Raw genomic sequence first — 7781 nt, forward strand, 5'->3', positions numbered from 1 at the left:
CGGGCCGGGCATCGTCGACAACAAATACTATATGCCGCAAAAGTAAAGTAACATTTTTTAAATGATTGGATTGTGATTTCTTATATGCAAATTCTAAATTTTATAACTAAAAATATAATAAACTAAAAAAACATCGACCATATCTAAAACTAACATTTCTAACATTTCTATAACTAAAATTGTATAACTAATTTTTCTCTAACATTTCTATATAACAAACATTTCTATAACATTAATACAGAAAAAACTAACATTTCTATATAACTAACATTTCTATAACATTAATACAGAAAAACTAAAAACTAATAACAGAAAAACTAAAAACTAAAAACAGAAAAACTAAAAACTAAAAACAGAACAAAAATTGTGCATGTGTGTGTATGGTGTGTGTGTGTGTGTATGTGTGTGTATGTGTTGTGTGTGCAGGCGACGGCGACGGCGAGCCAAGGCGACAGTGCCGGCGGCGCGCGCGGCGGCTTCGATTGGAGGGAGAGGAGAGGGGGGACAGAGGCTCACAGCGCGGGAGAGGTCGAGGCGACGGCGACGGCGATGCGGGCCGGTGCGGAGACGGGGACGCGGGCCGGTGCGGGGATGGGGACGGGCCGGCGACGCGGACGGTGTGACAAGGACGGGGGCGGCGTGGAGTCGGCGGGGACGGCGCGACGGCGGCGGGGACGGCGTGGGACGGGGCGGCGGCGATGAAGCAGAGAGAAGTAGGAGGAAACTGACGAAATTTTCGTAAGTGTTTCTTATATAGGATGGTCCTTTAGTACCGGTTGGAGCCACCAACCAGTACTAGAGGTCGATTTTGGCCAGGCCAAGCGGCGGGAAGCGCCCACCTTTAGTACCGGGTGGTGGCACCAACCGGTACTAAAGGCCCACCCTTTAGTACCGGTTGGTGCCACCACCCGGTAATAAAGGGTGTGCGCTGCCAGGCGAGGGGCGCAGAAGTTTAGTCCCACCTCGCTGTTGAGGAGCGCCAGGACCAGTTTATAAGCCCCGACACGGGCACTGCATTGAGCTCCTCTTAATAGCCGGCCTTCTGGGCCTACCTCTCCTACTCTGCCTGTGGGCCTACTGGGCTTGCGGGCCTGCATCCTGGCCCAACTACAGGTTGGGTTTCTAGTCGTATGCAGGCCGCTCTGGCCCAGTAGGTGGGTTTTTTTCTTTCTTTTTTTTGCTTTATTTATTTTTGGTTTATTTATTTTTGAGTTGTTTTTTGCTGTATTTAGAGTTTCTTTGGGAATATTTTTGCTTTAGGTACAAAAAATTACAAACTTTCTGTTAGTGCCGGTAGTTTAGAAATTTGAATAGTTTACATTTTGAATTATTTGAAATTTGTGTGAATCACTAGTTTGTGAATAACTTAACTTTGAAAATAGATTTTCAGTGATACTTTTTTCTTATGTTTAATATTAGCGTGTTTTATCATTATATTCAATTTGGTAATGCTTAGGTTATTTAAAAAATGAAATCCCTTTGTAACGAATGAGTTTTCGTCCGAAACCCTGATACTTCGAAAGAGATTGTCCATTTTATACACGAAGTGCATCCAGTTTTTGCGGTAACCCTCTCTACTTTTTTGCACATGCTATGTGGGTGAAATTATGATACCATGCCAACTTTCAACCTTTTCTGAGTTCATTTGAAATGCTTTTCAATTTCAGGGTCATTTAGCTGAAAAAATCAGTAAATGCATGAAAGAATTTGTTTGCACATAAAATTTCTTCACGTTTCAAATGCCAAACACATAACTACCCTAACTATTACACAGATTCCCTCCTGGGTGTGAAACACAGAAGAAAGTGATGATAGTGAAGCCGATCACATCCCAGATCTTTGGGTGTGAAACTTTTTCTTCGGGTATGTCCCTTTGCGCCGTAGCCATGGAAAATCTTCATCATTTAACTGGATGCTCGGGTCAATATTCACTATGAATGGAGCAATTTCATTAAACTTTTCATAATCTTCTGACATGTCTGTCTTGTCATCCACTCCCACGATGTTTCTCTTCCCAGAAAGAACTATGTGGTGCTTTGGCTCATCGTATGATGCATTCGCTTCCTTCTCTTTTCTTTTTCTCGGCTTGGTAGACATATCGTTCACATAGAAAACCTATGCCACATCATTAGCTAGGACGAATGGTTCGTCTGCATACGCAAGATTCTTGAGATCCACTGTTGACATTCCATACTGCGGGTCTTCCGTTACCCCATATCGTGTCATATTGACCCATTTGCACCGAAACAAAGGGACCTTCAAATCACGTCCATAGTCAAGTTCCCATATCTCCTCTATGTAACCATAATATGTTTCATTTCCCGTCTTGGTTGTTGCATCAAAGTGGACACCACTGTTTTGGTTGGTGCTCTTCTTATCTTGGGCGATCGTGTAAAATGTATTACCATTTATCTCGTACCCTTTGAAAGTCATTATATTCGAAGACGGTAACTGGGACAGCGAGTACATGTCATCTTCAATAGAGGCGTCATGCATGGTACGTGTCTGCAACCAGCCGGCGAAACTCCTGGTTTGTTCATGTGTAATCCAGTCATCAGACCGCTCCGGGTGTTTGGAGCGTAGAAAATTCTTGTGTTCGTCCATATACGGAGCCACCAAGGCGGAATTCTGTATAACTGTGTAGTGTGCTTCAGTGAGAGAATGTCCGTCCATACATATTTTTTGATTCCCTCCTAGTGTGCCTTTTCCATCCAGTCTGCCCTTATGCCGCGATTCAGGAACACCACTCGGCTTAATGTCAGGAATAAAGTCAATACAAAACTCAATGACCTCCTCATTTTCATTGCCCTTGGAGATGCTTAGGGCCTTGGATGAGCACTGGCATCATAATGAACTTCCGCTTCATGCACAACCAAGGAGGAAGGTTATACAAACATAGAGTCACAGGCCAGGTGCTATGGTTGCTGCTCTGCTCCCCAAAAGGATTAATGCCATCTGCGCTTAGACCAAACCATACGTTCCTTGCGTCATCTGCAAACTCCTTCCCATACTTTCTCTCAATTTTTCTCCACTGCGACCCGTCAGCGGGTACTCTCAACTTTCCGTCTTTCTTACGGTCTTCTCTGTGCCATCGCATCGCCTTGGCATGCTCTTTGTTTTGGAACAAACGTTTCAACCGTGGTATTATAGGAGCATACCACATCACCTTGGCAGGAATCTTCTTCCTGGGGCGCTCGCCCTCGACATCACCAGGGTCATCGCGCCTGATCTTATAGCGCAATGCACCGCATACCGGGCAAGCGTTCAAATCTTCATACTCACCGTGGTAGAGGATGCAGTCATTAGGGCATGCATGTATCTTCTGCACCTCTAACCAGAGGGCAGACAACCTTCTTTGCTTCGTACGTACTCTTGGGCAATTCGTTGTCCTTTGGAAGCATATTCTTTATCATTACCAGCAAATTTCCAAATCCCTTGTCAGATACACCATTCTCTGCCTTCCATTGCAGCAATTCCAGTGTGGTGCCCAACTTTTTCTTGTCAGCTTCACAATTCGGGTACAACAATTTCTTGTGATCCTCTAACATGCGCTGCAACTTCTTCTTCTCCAAATCACTTGCGTAGTTTCTCTTTGCATCGGCAATGGCCCGACCTAGATCATCAGCATGCTCATCTGATGCCTCTTCTTCAGCTTCTTCCCGCATTGCCGGCTCAGCTTCTTCCCCCATTGTTGTATCGTCGTATTCAGGGAACCCATGGCCAGGATAGTTGTCGTTGTCCTCTTCTTCTTCATTGTCTTCCATCATAACCCCTCTTTCTCCGTGCTTGGTCCAAACATTATAGTGGGGCATGAAACCGGACTTAAACAGGTGGACGTGAATGGTTCTTGACGTAGAGTAATTGTGATCGTTCTTACAGACTAAACATGGACAAGGCATAAATCCATCCGCCCGCTTGTTTGCCTCAGCCGCAAGCAGAAAAGTTTGCACGCCATTAATGAACTCGGGAGAGCATCGGTCATCGTACATCCATTGTCGGCTCATGTTCATTACACAACACCGAATAGACCAAATTAATACAAGTTCATACATAAAGTTCATACAAGACTTAAATGCAACAAACAAATAACTCTCTAACTAAAGAATTTAAATGCAACAACAAATGCGATCAAGATCGCAACTAAGGTAACAATTGATCCAACAGCATAATGATACCAAGCCTCACTATCAATGGCATATTTTCTAATCTTTCTAATCTTCAAGTGCATTTTCTCCATATTGATCTTGTGATCATCGACGACATCGGCAACATGCAACTCCAACTCCATCTTCTCCCCCTCAATTCTTTTCAATTTTTCTTTCAAATACTCGTTTTCTCTTTCAACTAAATTTATCCTCTCGACAATAGGGTCGGTTGGAATTTCTGGTTCACAAACCTCCTAGACAAAAATATCTATGTCAACTTGATGGGCATAATTTGTCATAAACACGGAATGCAACAACTAGTTTTAAAAGAGAATATACCACATCCGAATCATAACAAGGACGAGGGCCAACGGGGACGGATATCAAAACCATGGCACTATGTATAACAAACAACGTACGGGTAAGATAATTATACGAGTAACTATATATTCAAATCACACAAACATCAATTTGGTAATGTAAAACATTCATGAACAAGAGGCTCACCACAAGGTGGTGCCGGCGACGGAACGGTGCAGGCGATCGACTGTGGTTACGACGGAGATTTAGAAGGCACTAAGTAAACCACACCTACATATGCAAACTAAGTGTTAGTTTTGACCACAAATTGCATATAAATCAAATACTAGCACATATATTTTCTACCAAATTACTAAACTCATAAATTAATCACTATACAAAGAATTGCAAGAGCTAATCTAGCAATGAGAGATGAAAGGACAAAGTTGCTAACTTTTGTGATCATTTGAATGGATGGGGGCCTTCAAATCTTGACAAATTTTGGGCAAAATGTGTGATGAGCTCGAGAGGAAGAGGGGAAGAACAGAGAGGAGAGGGGAAAGGGGAAGAACAGAGCGAGCTCGGGTGGACGAAGGGCTTATGTAGGACGACCTTTAGCACCGGTTCGTGCCATGAACCGGTACTAAAGGTGCTGGAGGGGCCCCGGACTGACAACATCCTGCCACCACTCACTTTAGTACCGGTCTGTGGCACGAACCGGTGCTAAAGGTCGGCCACGAACCGGTACTAATGAAAGCGGCTGGCTAGCCGTTGGAACCGGCACTAATGCACACATTAGTGCCGGCTCAAAAGCAAACCGGCACTAATGTGCTTGACATTTAACCCTTTTTCTACTAGTGAAAGAGGATTGCACTCCTCAAGAAGGCATTGCATAAATCATTTTCATGAATTATTTAGGATCAGCTAAGCAAATAATCGACATGAAAATCTCCCGTGATAGATCAAAGAGGTTGCTTTGGCTCCCAGGAAAGATACATTGAGAAGGTACTTGAAAGGTTCAATATGAAATATGCAAAATCCGTTATCTCTTCGCTTGATGGCCATCACAAATTTAATTCTAAACAATGCCCTCCAAGCAAAGAAGGAGCAAGAAGAATTGAGTAAAGTACCATACCAATCTACTGTTTGTAGTTTGATGTATGTCATGGTGTGCACTAGGCCTGATATTGCCTATGCAGTTGGAGTTGTTAGCCAGTTCATGACAAATTCAGGTAAAGCTCACTGGTAAGCAGTGAAGTGGATACTCAGGTATGTCAGGGGAACTTATACTCCATGTTTATGCTTTGGAGGCGATGATCCTGTATTGCAGGGCTATACGGATTCAGATTATGTCGGTGACAAGGATAGTAGGAAGTTCACATCTATATACCTAATGACTTATGCAAAGGGAGCATGGTCATGGGAATCAAGATGGCCGAATGTGTTTCCACATCAACTACAGAAGTTGAGTACATAGTAGTGGTTGATGCCGACAAGGAAGTATTCTGGATGAAGAACTTCTTGCGGGAACTGGACATGAAGCAAGATAAGTCTGTTCTATTTTGTTCTATTTTGCGACAGTGAAAGTGCTATTCATCTTGCCGAATTCAAGCTATCACTCTCGAACCAAGAACATTGATGTGAGGTATCATTCAATTCGAAATGTTGTGAGCTCCAAGTTGCCACAACATAAACATGTTCATACTGACAACTGTAGTTTAGATATGATGATCAAGATACTGTCGAATGAGAAGCTACAAGCATGTTGCAAGATAGCTGCATTGCGGTTCCCCCTCATGAGTCGGAGGAGGAGATTTGTTGGGATATCCTCCTCATATGGGCTATGAGGATAAGACAATCTATGGCCTTTTATGCAGCTGAATGGTGTGCAAGAGTCCACTACCCATTAGGGTTATGACCTAGGGTATTTTAGACTTTGCGCATGATGGAAGGGGATGTTTACCCTCCCATCCAGCAGCCACCATGCATAATGACAAATCTGATTGTGTACATTGGCGAAGGAAGAGAAAACCAAGAAAGAGAGGGAAAGGGAGGACTATTGAAAGAAGAAGCTTGCCATCATGCATAGGGAGCTCTGCCTGTAGGTTGTGATGATCTGGTCCACCACATTGTCTCCTTCAAGCTGCAGTTCCATCATCTTTGGTGAGATTGTTTCAATCCCTAGCTCTTGCAGCCCCAAATCTTATTGTTGCTATCCAAGATGCAGAAATATTGATGCATGAGAGCCTCTAGTGCCACCTATAGAAGAATTTGTTATGTCCCATATTTGATAATAGTGAAGAAGATTTGGGTGGCTCCGGCCCATGGTTTTTACCCCTTTTGTTAAAATCTAGTGTCATATGTGTACATATTGTGCTGATGTCTAGAAAGTTTCTCCTGTCATGATGTGTGAGGAGCATGTAGTGTGCTGCAAAACCTATTTCCTCCACATATGTTGTCGCATATGACAGCATATGTTTCCTTCCATGCTAAACAATGAACAGTTGAATTAATACATGAAATGATGCTAAGATTATTTTTGTTTCTGCTTTTCGCTGCAGTTTTAGACCATAAGTGTGTGTTAATTCCCAACATGAGATGTATACAATAGATGTACTCTACTCTTGCAGGCTATGTATTATTATTGTTATTATTGCCATCTACTTATATAGATCATGCACTTGCATTACCCAATTTCATACTGCTAATTAGGTAAGTTCACCTGTAATGAAGTTGATATCATGCCCTTTTACGTTGTGTATATTGTTTGGTGTTCAAGATAAAGTCATGCAGTTTTTTCTCTCATGTGAATGCGAAGGACCTGATACAATCATGCTGGGTTTTTCTCATGTGAATGAGGAGGACCTGATGCAATCATGTTTTTTTTTCTCATGTGAATGAGAAGGACCTAATGCATGTTTATGTGCTCACTGATTCTTTTGTTCCTAACCATTATGAACATATAGCATTTCAGATTCCATTCAGACATCATATGCTTTGCCTATGCTACTATTTGTGGTTTAATGCCTCTCTGTCATGATTCTCCCAATCTGAAATAGGAAGAGAAACATTACCTTTATTTTGGGGACAAACATTACTTTCTTTGACATGGTTTGTCTACACTTATCTTTAAGGATACAACCTGGAGTGTCATGAAGGTGTGAAGATGATACCCAAGTAATCTAGGGCATTGCTTTGTTAGGGGTTAACTTGTGTACAACAATGGCATGTTCTTTCCCGTGTAATATATTGTTGTTTTTCTGCTCAACACCATCTTTACTATGTATCTTTCCATGGCAGTAAATTGTAACCTGTTTTTTGGTTTGGATCTAAGTG

The sequence above is a fragment of the Aegilops tauschii genome, chromosome 7 (genome assembly GCF_002575655.3).
Source record: "Aegilops tauschii subsp. strangulata cultivar AL8/78 chromosome 7, Aet v6.0, whole genome shotgun sequence".
In the NCBI taxonomy this organism is placed as follows: Eukaryota; Viridiplantae; Streptophyta; class Magnoliopsida; order Poales; family Poaceae; genus Aegilops; species Aegilops tauschii.